Source organism: Equus asinus, chromosome 30 (assembly GCF_041296235.1).
Source record: "Equus asinus isolate D_3611 breed Donkey chromosome 30, EquAss-T2T_v2, whole genome shotgun sequence".
Classification (NCBI taxonomy): domain Eukaryota; kingdom Metazoa; phylum Chordata; class Mammalia; order Perissodactyla; family Equidae; genus Equus; species Equus asinus.
The window spans coordinates 14754393-14769043 of record NC_091819.1 but is presented as its reverse complement, the minus strand read 5'-3'; the positions used below and the strand labels follow the sequence as shown (position 1 = coordinate 14769043).

Below are 14651 nucleotides of genomic sequence, written 5' to 3'. Positions count from 1 at the left end.
TATCAGAAAACCTGTACTGAGTATTTTAGCATATTTAATACAAGTTTTTATTCGCAGATATATATATTGCAATACATGGCTCCATTATACCCATTATCATGCTATACCACATGGTAATTAAATCTGGGATTCTGGGGCAATAAAACATGAGAATTACACTATTTCGGTGCTGTTTTTAGCTTTCCTTTCTATTGAAAGATGCCAAATTAGTAGCATTTTATGATTCCTTATTTAGCTCTTTTAATAAGAAGCAGAAGCTAAAAACAGCCCAACCAAGCAGTTGAGGTCTTATCACAAGCCGGTAAGATCAATAAGCTAAAAAAAGTATGAAAAGTTTTTGAGTGACAGCTTAAAAATGGAAAAATTAAATATGTATCACTGCCTTCTGCTCCATTGTGTAACACAGAAAGCCCATTTTGGCAGTACGTTTTTAAGCAGTCAAGGAAGTGATTTGTTAGTATCAGTGGATTTGTGTTTATGTTTCATGCTGTAAACTATGCTTATAGCAATATATCTGTATTAAGGCATTAATACGAGGAGTGCTACCTAAGCTTAACATCACTAATATTGTTCAAAGTGTAGTTTATTACGCTATAAATAGTAACATCAGTATTGACACTTGCTGCGTCGTCTAAGTGCCTGGATAACTTGTCGGATGCTAAATGGCCCTGCTGCTGCTGACAGTTTATATAACATAAATAGTGACCACGAGTGATATGTCATGGCTACTGCTGCTGTTTCTACTCTCCTTTGGTCTGCAGAGGAGTACCGAAGCATCACTAGCTTTTCCTGGTGTTTATTAGAGGGATATCATGAGAGGAAATCATATCTTGATTTTAAACATTCTTATTTCACGTGACCACAAATTTTGTGTCCCAGATAAGAATAAATAATCATTGTCCATAGTAATGAAAGGATACTTAGCTAATCAGAAATTGAATTGGGTTTAACTTTCTATACCCAAGCTAGGTTTTTACCTTGATACGAAACTGCTTGCCATTTATTCGTTCACTTAACAAGTTTTATTTTTATTTTTTTAAAGTGGTTATTAATTTGATGGTTCTTCTGTTTAGCTTTTTTTTTCTTTTTTTTGATGATAAATATTGGCCCTGAACTAACATCTGTGAGTAGAGACCAGGGATGCTGCTAAACATCATACAATGCATAGGGCAGCTCCACACACAACAAGGACTTATCCAGCCTAAAATGTCAACAGTGTTGAGATTAAGATGCCTTGCTCTAGACTCTTCCAGAGTTGAAAAGGTGAAGGAGAGAGTAAGTGGCTTAAATATTTTCAGCTTTTTGTGTGTGTGAGGAGGATTGGTCCTGAGCTAACATCTGTGCCAATCTTTCTCTATTTTGTACATGACACACTGCCACAGCTTGGCTTGATGAGCAACGTATAGGTTCACATCCGGGATCCAAACTGCAAACCCTGGGCCACTGAAGCTGAGCACATGAACTTAACCACTATGCCACCGGGCTGGCCCCTTAACAAGTTTTAATTGAGGATTGACTGCTGTCTTAGTCCGTTCGGGCTGCTATAACAAAATAGCATAAACTGGGTGGCTTGTAAACAACAGAAATGTTTTGGCAAGCTGGAGAGTCCAAGATCATGGTGGTAGCAGATTTTATGTCTTGTGAGGTCGGCTTCCTCGATGGCTGTCTTTTCGCTCACATGGCGGAAGGGGCAAGGGAGCTCTCTTAGGCCTCTTTTGAAGGGCACTAATCCCATCAGGAGGGGTCCACCCTCATGACCTGATCACTTCCCAAGGGCCCACCTCCAAATGCCCTCAGTGTTGGACATTGAAATTCACCATATAATTTTGTGGGGGACATAAGCATTCAGTTCATAGCAACTCTATATGGTGGACACTGTTGCCAATGACCAGTATATGTTCTAAATTTGATTTCTTTTGTTGAAAATCAAGACAGTATTTCAATCTGTTTGAATTTCACCAGATGCACTCTCTTTATTAAAGGCTATAAACAATGAAAACGCTCTTTCTTAAAAATTGGCTTCAGGAGGCAAAACGGTCACATAAATCATGAGTATGCTAATTTATCTAGGTGTTCCCAACTTCACTTTGCAAAGGCTAATGGCATGTATTAAATTAAGCTTGGAGTTCCTTACAATTGAAAGAGAATAGTCATATCTTGTAATTCATTCCTTCTTTCATTCAACATACTTTTATGGAGCACCGGCTATGTGCCAGAAACCGTGTGGCTCTCTGGAGAATTAACAATAAATGGAACACATCCTTTATCCTAAAGACACAATCAAATGGTATCCCATTTTGCTGAGGTAATCCAAAGGAGTTATGAAGAAGTTATTTTTCTCCCAACCTAATAAAAGAGAGGAATTCGATGCATGATATGATAATGATCAAACACAATTTTGTGAGTTTGTAATTTCTTGCTAGTTTGTTGTAGAATATGAGAGAAGTAAGCTCACTGAAATGCTCAGATAGTCATGTCCTTCTCCTGCCCTTTTCACCTCAGATGTCTTACTTTTTGGAATTGATTGGGTGCTGACAAGAAAGATACCAGTTTGGGTAACCCATAGAGGATAGACAGCTTCTGATGTAAGATATTAACACGAGGTGTGCTAGCTATGCTGAGTGTTATTAATCTTATTTAAAATGAACGTAAGCAAGCGTTGACTGCCATTGTTCAGTTGAGAGAAGGTAAGTCCCAGAGAAGATGGTGAGCTGGGAGAAGGGGCCTTTTCTGATCCAGAAAACAAGAAATACATGTTTATCTTTTCAAAGCCATAAAAGTTTGTGCCTTGATGAAACCTTTCATTCTCTCTTAAAGAACCTTTAATATTATTTCACTTATTTTGTGGTGAATAAACCTGCATCCTTTGCATGTTTGCAGATAGTGGCTATGTGGTTAAAGTACAGGAAATAAAGAATAGGGGGGTCACCTGGAAAGTTCTTTCTCTCCTTTCATCCACATGCAGAACGAGGGAGCTGGATGGAGATGGATGTGGCCGGTCAAAACAGCTCCATTCAAGAAACCAGGAGAAAAAGGAAACATTAAACTCTAGAGCTTCTGGATGGTGAAGGTGTTGGGAAGGCAGAGTGCTCTCTTCTTTTCTAGTTGGTCCATCGACAGCATCCAGAACAGTGTTGTGTCCATGATAGATGCATCCCTCCCCTAAAGTCTATCAGAGTTCCGTAAAGAACTCAAAGCACATTAAACACGTTGGCATTTCTTGGACCCTAAATAGATCTCTGTAACAGTGCACAAAATGATGGCGGAGTAAAGGCTAGCAGCCCAGGGACCTATGAAATCCAGTGGTTTTTCATTAATTCCTCATCCCCTCCTTTGTTAGTTGAAACATTCTTCTTTGGTCTAAAAATCAGCTAACAACCATATGCAAAAAGCTTATAAACAAACACCCACTTGAACCATCTGGTCTTGTAACACATACAAGTGATTAAGCTTCAGAGCTATGATTGTTAAATTTTTAAAAACACAACAATCCCAAACACCCCTAAATAGACTCCTTATACAAGTTTATAGGGAAGAAAACGTCTGATGGTTTACATAGTAAATAATATGGAGAGATTAATATGATTTTTAAATTTCTCTACTTCTCTCTCTCCCTTTCTTTCTTTCTTCATCATGAGTGTTATAGAAAGAGAAAGGCTTAAGATACAAACATAAGGACTAATAATACATTTATAGTTCCAGTATTTTGAGTCTAAAATGTTAACAACCTAGAATGATTCCTTATCGTCACCTTCTTTATTAATTTTGCCCTTGACATTTTGACATAAAGAGAAACATGCTTGCTGGAATGTATGTGTGTGCATGTGCGACACAAGGGGGTGTCTTAGTTCCTTCTAGAATATCTTAAGCAATTTGGGCTATTTGCAAATAATGAATTCATACTTTTTGTCTATAATGACTGAAGAAAGTCAGGTCAGGGGGAAATTAAATATGTTAAGAGCTCTCATTTTAATTGTATAATATCAATACTGTCTTTATAGTTAATTTCCTTGACAAGTCGTAGGGCATATGGATTGGATTCTTCATATATTTCTAACGTGGAAATGATTCTAAATTGGAACATTTCATTTAGGTGACATCACTAAAGTGAAAAAAAGTCAGCTGCACCCTGTATCCCAAGCATATGGAAATAACACAGCTTTCCAGCTGATGACCGTTGAAATGAACAACACACAGAACCAAAAACTCTCAAGTGAAATAAAAACTCTGAGAAATCAATGTCATAGGAGGTCCTCTGTTTCTATCTTCTCCATCTTGACCAATCCTCATTCCTAAATTTATCATATCAGATGGAGGGAAGAAAGACAATAATTGAAAGAGGAGGAGAAAGAGTGTTTAGTTACAGTAATGGTGACTGGCATATCAAAAAACCCTCAAATATTAAATGGTTCAAACATAATAAAAATTTATTTTTTCTGGCATATAAAGTCCAAGGGGGTATTCCTGATTGGGATGACTCTCTTTCAAGTGGGGATTCGAAGACTGAGTTCCTTCTAACCTCTTGCTGTCTGACTTCAATGGATGGCATTCAAGGTTGCCCATATCATTGGCAAAAGGCTGTGTGGAGGGAAATGGGACTGAATACTGTGTGTGGGAGGGTCTTATGGACCAAGTATGGAGAGGCTTCTATCACTTCTCTTTCTGCGTGGAAGAAAACTCAATCACATGACCATACATAATTGCAAGGGTGGCTGGGGATTATTATTTAGCTATGTGCCAAGGACCAAGAGTTTGGTGAACTGCTGGCTAGTCTCCACCAGAAAGGGAAAAGAGAAGAAAAAGATGGGTGTTGATGCAATACACTCTCTAGTACTTTTTCTTTGCTAAGAAGGAAACAAAATTAAAGCCTTTTTCAGTGGTGTGCTGGTAAACTGTCTCTCTGGGGGTAAAAGAAAAAAATGCACTTGATATGTAGTGCTTGCCAATTTCCTTGGTGTAAATACTCCCACTGTGTCTGATTGCAAGCTGCCAAGAAGAAGTTTTAGCAAGCTGCAACAAGCCACTCTAGCACTGTATTTTACTGATGAATTCTGAGAAAACACATCTGAGGCAGCTTATTGTGGGAAGGAAGTGAGCATGCATTTTCCGCTTCATATTTGACACAAGATTCACTTCAGAATGGAATTATCATCTAAAACACCCTCGATATGATGTATTCATGTCAAGAACAGATGGGGGTATTCACATCTTTGAGTCAGAGAAAAATAGCACCAAGGACATGATGAGTCAAGGCTGCCCATCTGTACTGAATCCTGGGTCACTCTATGGCAAAATTTCAAGCTTCTAGAACAACTTTCCAAGGAGTGTACCAAGAAGTCAGATGTCACTTCTGGAATTTCGTATGACTGTTCCCGTAACTGTTTTCCAAAAAGGGGGAAAGATTTGGAGATGGAATGGATAATGGTGATGAGAGAAGAGAGATGCCAAGGATGATTCCTTTGTGTATGTCTGTAAAATGAGTTGGATGGTGGTATCGTTCCCTGTGAGAGAAGCAAAGAAGTGATCTGAGCCGGTCCGTTTTAAGAAAACAACTCTGAAATTCAAATCGATGCTCAGATCTCAAGTGGCTAATTAATTAAGATTGTTATTAACAGACCAATAGCTGTATATCCTTCTGAAATTTCCACTATTGTTTGTCTACTTTCGCTGTCCAAAGAATCAGGCCATGTAACGATCAGTTTGATTCACTCTTACCATTCTGCTTGATCCACGCAGATGTCGCCCTCTTGAATCAGTTCCCTGGTCCACATGGACAATCAAGACATGTGATGCACTAAGCTTCAGCCCAGTGGTTTTTGCTTTGTGTGAGTTTGTTCCAGGTGTTACAGTGTTTCAAGTGCAAAGATGTAACATCCCTTGAACTGATGGTGTAGCCTGAGTCTACATTGTAAAGGCTTGGGGTTTCGTATTAGGTGCTTATTTCTTTGTTTAATTCAGAGGGTTACAAAGACATCACTAAGATTCCAGTGGTACTTTTTTGTGCAACACAAGCTAAGGCAGATCAAAACGTAAGAATGAATCAAATCTGTGCTTTATTGGTTCTAGTCAGTTACTGGTTTATTTTAGTCCAGTTGCTATTTTTGGAAAGTACTACAACTGGTAATGACGGATCAGCTATTGAGGTTTCTCCAAGAGTTAATCCATTCACTTAGTAAATAATGAGCTATTCCAGGGAACAGCTCCCCTCCTCTCATATTTTTTAATGATGGTGGAAAGTAAGCTCCTCTGAAACTAACTTTGCTCATGCCGACCTACCCTACTGAATTTTTTCTTCACTATGGTCTGCCAAAAAACGGAACGAACTAGGACTTGGCACACCAGTTTTGATCTGACTAACCATCAGAATCATAATGTCCTGAGTACAAAGCTCACTAATTGAATTTCATTCGCTGGACTTGAAATATAGTGGCCAAGACAGAGAACACTGTCGGCTGTTTTTTATGAGGTCCGGAGTCTAAAGCCATTTTTAAAATGTGAGTGATGCAATTTCTTGTGTCTTTCATTTAAAATGCTACTTGGTAAACAGTGTTTCACATTAGTGTATTTGTAATTTAAATGAAGACAATACATCAAGCTGAATCTGAAAAGAAAGGAGAAGTTTAGGGAATTATTCATTTCTCTTTCTGTGTGATCTACTGTAGAAAATAATAAATAAATAGGGAAGGAGAGGGGAAAAGAAGGGGCGTGGATTTTAGGAGACAAAATTGAACTATTTCTAAAACAGAGTCAGCCCCAATAGCTAAATCTTTGCTTTCTTCGAGCAGACTAATACATTCTGCCTAATTCATTTTTTATTTTCTCTCGGGGTCTGCTTGCAGATTTGCCTCAACAAAGGAAGCCTCATGTTACATCTTTTAAATAATTGATGGCTCTCAGTCCAAGCCAGCTTGAAGGAAATTCTGAAAATAGGTACTGATTGAGCAAATGCCTTTTTCCTCCCCCTTCTCACCTTCAGCACTCTCCACTCATCTTTGCTTAACAAAACCTACTTTCCCCTCCTCCTTTTGTTTCTTCCCCTCTTTGACTGGTAGAGGATAATGATGTCATTTGGATCTAAGCTTTACTCCCCACTTGGTGTCCCTCATTTATTTCATATCATTTTGTATATTTTATTAAAGACAGGGGGAGCTGTTAATTATAAGCTGACTGATGTAATGCAGAGCTCTTAATTAATCATCAGAAATGTTATGTCATAATCAGCACCAGAGATGGTTTGTTGGGACTGTAAAACATTGGGCTTAGAGCTTGTCCCTCTAAATTTGGAATGTGCTATCTCCAAGGGTCAAATTACCCTAGGAGCTGGGTCAGCTGTGGCCTCGCCCACCTCCAGCTGTTCTGGCAGATTCAAAGAGTGTGAGCTGATCTTTGTTTTCCCCCAAGAGAGAGAAAGGCCATCTCCATCTTACCTCACTGTTGGGGTCATTAGTGATCATCTACGACTTGGAAAAGCCATTACTGCTTTCAGGCAGCTGTGGATGGTAGAACATTAGACTGGTCCACGTGAACCTGGCTTCTAGGCATGACTTGTAAGTCACTTTGCCTTCCAGGGGCTCCCTTTCCTCACTGGTGAAATGAGGGCTTTGGAGTGGATCATCTGCAAGAACTCTGTCAGTGATCACGTTCTTGAATCCTCTAGAGAAGGGAATAATAAGCTAAGGGGAAGTTGCTCTCCATTTGATTTTGGGTACATTAATCGTATTCCCAGTTGGCGTGAATACACCATGTGCTCCCCCGTTGTTAACCTTCCTCTTTCTTCCCATTGTTTTTCTTTTCTCTCAGTCTTTCACTTATTTCCTCTTTTCTGCTATGTGTCCCTTCCTTGCCCTTCCTGACTTGCTGTGTTTCCAGAGTTAAAGTAGAAAGAAGATGATTGGCAATGTGTTAGAAGGAAGCATCTTGACCGACTTAAGGAACAAATCACTTATTTTTAAAATATTAAAATATATTCTGTCTTCCCTTACAGAAAAGCTTTGTCCTTCAGAAACTGCATCAGAAGGCAGCCAATATTATTGAATTGGGGAAGATTAACAGTAGAGTGGCAAATTTTGGAAGATCTAAATCTGGAATTCTCAGTTTGAGCTCGGTTTAACTAGGGGAAAGCCTTATATTGTGTCTATCACTGAAAAAGCTGTATCTAAATTGATGTATTATTGTGCCCTCTCAAAACTGTATCAGTCTCTGACCCACTCTTCCTTTAAAGAGACATATGTTGGTTATAGTGTTCCATTTTTCTCCCTTACTAGAGCAAGCTTGAGGTAGGGAGGGCTAAAGTCATCTTTATCCCAAATCTGCCCAGTAACCAGTGACTCGTGTATATATCCCATGCTTGCCCAGGATAATCCTGATTGGCTTTATTGAAATCCTAAAAAAGATCTTCAAATAATCAAACCTATATAGACCCACGAGACCAACATATGACAGGGAATCTAGAAAGCTGAGGAATTTCTTCTGTTTATCTTTTACTATCTGACTGCATACTAAAGTTATATTCAAAAGGATCATAGGAACTTTTTGTGTTTCCCATTTTAAAATCTTCTGCTGTCCATTTACTTTTTGAGAGTATGTGATGCACACGTTTTCTTAATCTATATGTAAGTAGGTTCCAGGTAAATCCTCCTAGTAAGGTGCCCTCCTAAGATTTTGGAATCAAATTGTGCTTTCTCCAAATATACCTGTGTTGTTAGTAGTCGGATTCCTCTGTGATGCCCCTATGTTTCAGGAACATTATGCACTAAATGGCTTCTCTTTTTATTGGAATATCCATTCTTCATTCCAGTTTAGAAGCCGAAGAACAGATTTTTCTCTCTCTGAAAGTAGAGAGATAATTCTTCGAAGGAGATGACTACAACAATCCAGAGGTGGCTGCTGGTGGGGAGAGGGGTGGTATAAGTCCTATTGCTTTAGGGTCAATGACTTTGTGAGTGAAAAGACACTGATAATTTAGTTCTTTGTATTTGCTCTAAAAATGTTCTCTAGGATAAGGAAGGGAATCAGATGCTTCCTCTCGCAATGCTACATGGTTGGGTGGCACCATTCACACTACAATCTGTGTGAAAGAGGCCCTCTGGAGGTGTGCAATGCAAAATCCATGCGAATGTATCTGGTGTTTCTTAATCTTGGAATTAATTTCCTTGTTGTCAGTTCATATATCCAATCTTAATAATTAATTGAGTCTAGGCAATTTCCTAATTCACAAAACAGTAGTGTCCGAGTCTACATTTTGAAATTGGTTGTTTGTAATTCAGAATATTTGCAGACAGGGAAAAAAACGGGATAAATAATAATGAGTTTCTAGGTTACCCACAAAAGTCTTCTCAATCATACTGTAACTGAACTTCTAAAGGTTTATAGCAGTCTTGTTTTCTGTTCTCCAGTAAATTATCTGCACTATCGAATAAGAAAGCTTCCAGTTGGGTTGATTGTCACCATTTAGAACAGAATTAATCTGGGAAAATGTATGCTGCATTCTATAGTAAGAGGAGATCACCGAGGTCACAGGAACAATTTCCACGTACCCTTCCAGTGCCCCATTGTCTTCCCTCGCTCCCAAACCCTGAGTGGGACAGAGCATGAAATGAATGAGAGCTGTGTGTGGTAAGAATATGCAGAAACTGGAGTTGGGGGAGAGCAGTCGAAGAGCTAGGTTCTAATTCATCCTTCACTCCTACTTCCCAAGAACTCCCAAACAGCAAGATCCCAATTGCCCATGGGACAATTAGTTCCTGTATCTTTGGGCCAGGAACACTTCACATTCTTCTGTAAGGAATTGTAGAAGCACTAGGCATCCATCTTTTCTCTCCTCGCAACTCCTAAAGGTCTTGTGCATGAGTGAAAGGGAGGTTAGTGACTAAGGTAGTAATTGCTCCTCCCTGAGACAGTGAGAGCAGAATCCCACTGCCCGCTGACCTGGGCTGCCCCAGTGTTTATGGACAGTCCAGGTAAGATGATCCTGCATTGAATGGCTCAGCTCCGAGATAAGGTCTGTGTGTGCGATCAAAAGAGAACTCCTTCCAGAAACTATTCTTACAATGTGAATGTCATTTTGAATTTTTATTTATTTCAGAGATGGGCTTTGACAAGTTATATATTTCAAATGTTAACTTGAAATCACAACCATGTTGTTCATGACCGTTGGTAATATTACAGGACAGCAACTTATTATCTGATGAAATCAGTACCCGAAGGATTTTTGTTCCTTCAAATCCTTCTTTGGTACTTCTTGAGTCCTAAGCTTTCTTTAAAAAAATAAAAAATAGTAACAATCTTAATAAGTTCCCCTCAGGCTTCTTACCCTGTGGTATCAGTTGGGTGGGTTGTCTCCTAATGTTTCTTCATACTTAAACAAATTACAGCTTTTTAACAGGCCTCCTATGGTTACAGTCCTTGGAAGTAAGTAGGGTTGAATTTTCACATTCGAATCATCTTGCCTTCTTTCTCACTCATGAATGTATTGGAAATATCTTCCTATTTTTATTTGCAAAACACCTTCTTTTCTTGATTCTAGACTCTTTCCAATTCCGATTTATACTGGAAGCCCCGTTGGTCTCTGGGCTCAGTGGGTCTTCAGCTCTCACTCTAAAATTCTCCCTCTGTTTTCCAGTACTCAAGTAGTTTCTCTTCAACCTGAAAGCAAATGATCAAAGTTTGATTCCAATTGTTTTTTGTAGTCTTGGGATATTAAGGTGAGGTTGGAATTGAAACCCCAATCTTGTTTAATTGTCAAGCATTTTACTTTTAACTTCATTCTTTAAAGAAAAGGGGAAGAGCTGTGGGCTTGAAGGGGGTCTTTAGTGAATACAATTTAGGGCCCCTTTGAGCATCTTTTAGTCACAATACAGGCATCACTTTGAAGTGTCCACTCCCCAAAGTTTACGGTTACCACATTCATGCCTCAAGGAGTGTGAAGGAAGATGGCCTGGTGCCACCTGATTAATGAGTTTTCTTATGTCTTTTACATAATAAAGTGCACCAAAGTGTGCACCAAATACATTATTAGGGGCATTTCAGTTGACCCTTGGTCACGACCTTCTTTTCTTTTGCCTTCTCCCTTCCACTGGGGTGCAAATCCAGGACAGAATTCCCCTGGACATCCAAGGAATCACTCTGTTGTTTTGAACAGTTTTCTCTGGTATAAAGGTAAAGATATGAGAGGTCTTTAGTTAAATCATGTGGAATTGCCATTTTTGTCCATCAAGATTGGAAGAATATTGGCAGTTTCATGAGGTTCAACCTAATTGTTTCACCTGATAAACCTTCTACCTAAAACAACGTGTTGAAGGCCATATTTAGCAATAGCCCACTGTGGGGTGGTTTAAAACAGAAGCTTCAAGTTTTTCCAATCAAGAAACTTGTGCTTCTCCGCCTATGCCCTTTTCTTTCCTCAGGACCAGAGAAATAAGACACAAACCCCTCATATTCAGAGAAACGCGTATATTTGGAGATTAATGTGAAACAAGTCGAAAGTTTCTTGATCCCTGTGATAGAAGAATTTTGTGTTTCCTGAAAGTTATAAAGGAGTGTTATAATGGAAAGTGCTTTGAAACCTTAACTGGAGCATTCTCTATAAATAAGAAAGGAGCAGAAGATTAAGAAATCTGATAAAGCTGAGGAGGAAGAAAACGTAAAATAAGAAATGAGGACTGTATGTTAGTTTGAGTGTTAATACAGCCCTGAGTATATATATAGGAAAAATCAAAGACTCGCTGAAGGCAGAAGGTACTAAGTCAGAGCTATTAATGTGCGCTTAACTCTATTGCCTGGAAGATTTTATTAAATGCAGCGGCCAAGGAAATTGACCTTACTTTTTTTTTTTTTCCTTTTTTGGGTCGGATCCTTGCTCACGTCACATAAATGAATAGAGCTGACAATTTACTTGTTCATCAATGAAACAACATTAAACTATGAAGATGTAAAGAAAAAACCCTACGCTAACGTTGCAGTTTGAAAGGTAAGCTGTTCCCCTACAAGATTAGGAGATAGGAGTGTTCCTTGACAGCCTACATAACGTAATGCCACATGGTACACATTGGAGGGTGAAGAGGCCTCTTGACATCTCTGACTATCACTGTGGGCCTGGCGTGCATTTCACCAGCAACGTACATGAAGTGGCTCTCATGGTTTCCTCGTTCTGTTTTTTAAAAGGCAGAGATACCATTTTTCATGCTTTTAAAGTGTTTTATTTTATGTGATATTCTGACAAATTGGACTTTACTGACTGTGTGTTGCTGTGATCACATGATTCCCTTTGAAAGATTTTGCCCTTCTTTCCGTCGCTTCACTCTATGGACCATTCAGCCGTGGGTGTGAGGGAAAACACTATTTCTTATTTCTTGTCTTTGGTGATGCACAAGAAGTAAAATATTATTTTTCTATATGTCTTGTCCTGTGCTTAAGATAGGAAGCCTTCTCTTCCTAACTCGACCTTCTGTGAACTTACTAAAAGTGCTCGGGATGCTGTCAGCTACCAGTTGAACACCCAGGTCTTCCCAAGTGTGTCTAGATGTGAAGTCTCCTTCAGTTCACTTTTTGAAGAAAGAACATGTAATGCGTACTTTTCTTGGCTACCATCAATTGCTCAATTGGTCTCCAAGACTGAGGTGCTTCCCTTGCATCCATGGACCCCATTGTAATGACTGTCATCTAAGGATCAGAGTGTGGAGGGGTTCTTTCAGTGGAGAGGGTCTGTGCTTCTGTCTAACTCTCAAATGTGTTCACAATTCAGGAAAGGCGATAAACCACTGCTCTAAATGGTTAGCTCCTCCAAGGCAGAGTCAGTGTTTCGTTTGTTACCCCCAGTACTGCTGCAGTGCCTGGCACAGAGTAGGTGCACAGGAAACCTATACACACTTGCTGCCAATGATGCCTCTCCGTCCTGCTTGGTACTGAACCCTCTGGAATAAGTCAGATTTTCTGAACAGCATTCAGCAGATTCCTGCTTCGATGTGGAAAATGGCACTTTAGAAGTTGAATTACCTTTTTCATGGCACCCGAGTTGCTTAATTTGCAAATTGAGAATAATTTAGGCAACAGGAGAATATGTTTCCATGTGTGATGTGGATTGAAATGAGTTTGATGTTCTCTCTGTTCCTTCAGCTCAAATGATCCTAGAATGGCGTTCTGGCCAAAAATCATTCAGTTACGTGATTCTGGGATATCCTCTGTTGTTTTGTGTAATGTTGGTTTAGTTTTAATTATTGGCGATGCTTAAATCTGTGCTTCTTAAAGCTACAAGTGTGCCCTGCTTTAAGAAAACTGGAATATGTTTCAAATTCGTGCTTATTCAATGCCTTTGGGTGAAGGGGCAATTATTTGCGCTCTCAAAATAGCTTGGCTTCATAAAATAATTTATCATAAGATTCCTTTAAATAACCAGCTCTCTTGGAGCATTTAAAATATGATGTGATTTGAAAAATCAATGTTCACTCAACTTTTCAAGAACACATCTGCTTTGTAATGCGAGGCCGGTGAAGGGGGAGAAACCAAGCCACAAGAACTGACACTCTTAAGTGAACTAAATTCATTTTAATTTAGGAAAGAATTTGCTTTTCTTGAGTTTCCCAGGGAAAACACCTTCACCTTTATCGCCTCCAAAGTCCATAAGAAAATAAAGGCAGGCCAATTTGAGTTGGGAAAAGATAAATCTATATCTTTGGTGGGTGGCGTTCTGCATTATGCATGTGCTTAAAAGTGAGGTTTGCTTTGATCTTGACTATTAAAAGTTTATTTTTAAACTCAGACTGGGCAGGAATCCAGAGATGCTTTCTCCCTGCAGCACATCCTGGTTTCAGGTCCCCAGCCTAGCGGAATGCAGCTAAGCAGCAGGAAGTAGTTGAAAACTGGAGACTTGATTGGTGCTGAGGGTTTTTTTTTTTTCCTCCTTCTTCCCTTCCATTTTTGAAATTCAAATTGAATGCAATTTTCAGCTCATTTGAGCCAGAATATACTGTTGCTGAGCTTCAGTGGCTCTTAAATTCAAACTCACAGGAGAAAACAGATATCATCTGTCACAGTGGGTGGGATCTTATTCAAGGGAGGCAGAGCTCTAGTAACTAATTCAAACCTTTCTGACTAATCGACTAATCATTCACCAGCAAACTTATCAACTAATCAATGAAAGCTTTAAGACACTCATCTTATGGGCTCCGGGAGCAGTTTCTCTCTCGTTTTTAAAAAACTAACCGTTCGAGTCTATTTTTGTATTGTTGGCATTTGAATACCTTTTTTGCAAACTGAGACAGAATATCATGGCAATCTTTCTTCTGCCCTTCCTGACTATTTTTATAGTTTCCATCTTTAATGTCTTTGTCAATGCTGTTTATTTATGACTGAGAATTAGCAGAAAGCTTGCTGCTGGCTAAGTGGGGCCAACGTTTGGAGTTTTTTCTTCACTAAACAGGCAGCCTGAAAAATATTCTTCTTTCTTGGAGCAAATATAAGTACCAATTAAAAGAGGAAGACCCACTCATACTGTCCTTGAGTTTGCAAATGTGTCTTATCTACAGGGTGGCTGTTTCAAGATGTCTTGAGAACGCATCTCTTTCTGGGAAGCTTCTCTACTGGGTATGTTCCCGGGGAACACAAATGGCTTTGAACAATTGGTCATCTGAAATTCCTCCTCTGATTTCAGGAAG

General features: G+C 39.2%; 1 protein-coding gene across 28 annotated transcripts in view; it reads left to right on the top strand.

Annotated features, from left to right (window-relative positions):
- The window catches only part of ESRRG (estrogen related receptor gamma), a 607874-nt gene that overhangs the window by 169510 nt on the left and 423713 nt on the right, over nt 1-14651 (top strand). For 23 of the 28 annotated variants that reach the window (XM_070501489.1, XM_070501488.1, XM_044762909.2 and 20 more), the window contains one exon: nt 11880-11968. The exons of 2 other annotated variants lie outside the window; for them this stretch is intronic. The gene's annotated coding sequence lies outside the window, so the exon portion shown is untranslated. Of the gene's footprint in view, nt 1-6838; nt 6931-11879; nt 11969-14651 lie in introns of those variants that run through there. 3 more of the 28 variants (XM_070501503.1, XM_070501509.1, XM_070501501.1) reach the window with 2 other exon arrangements.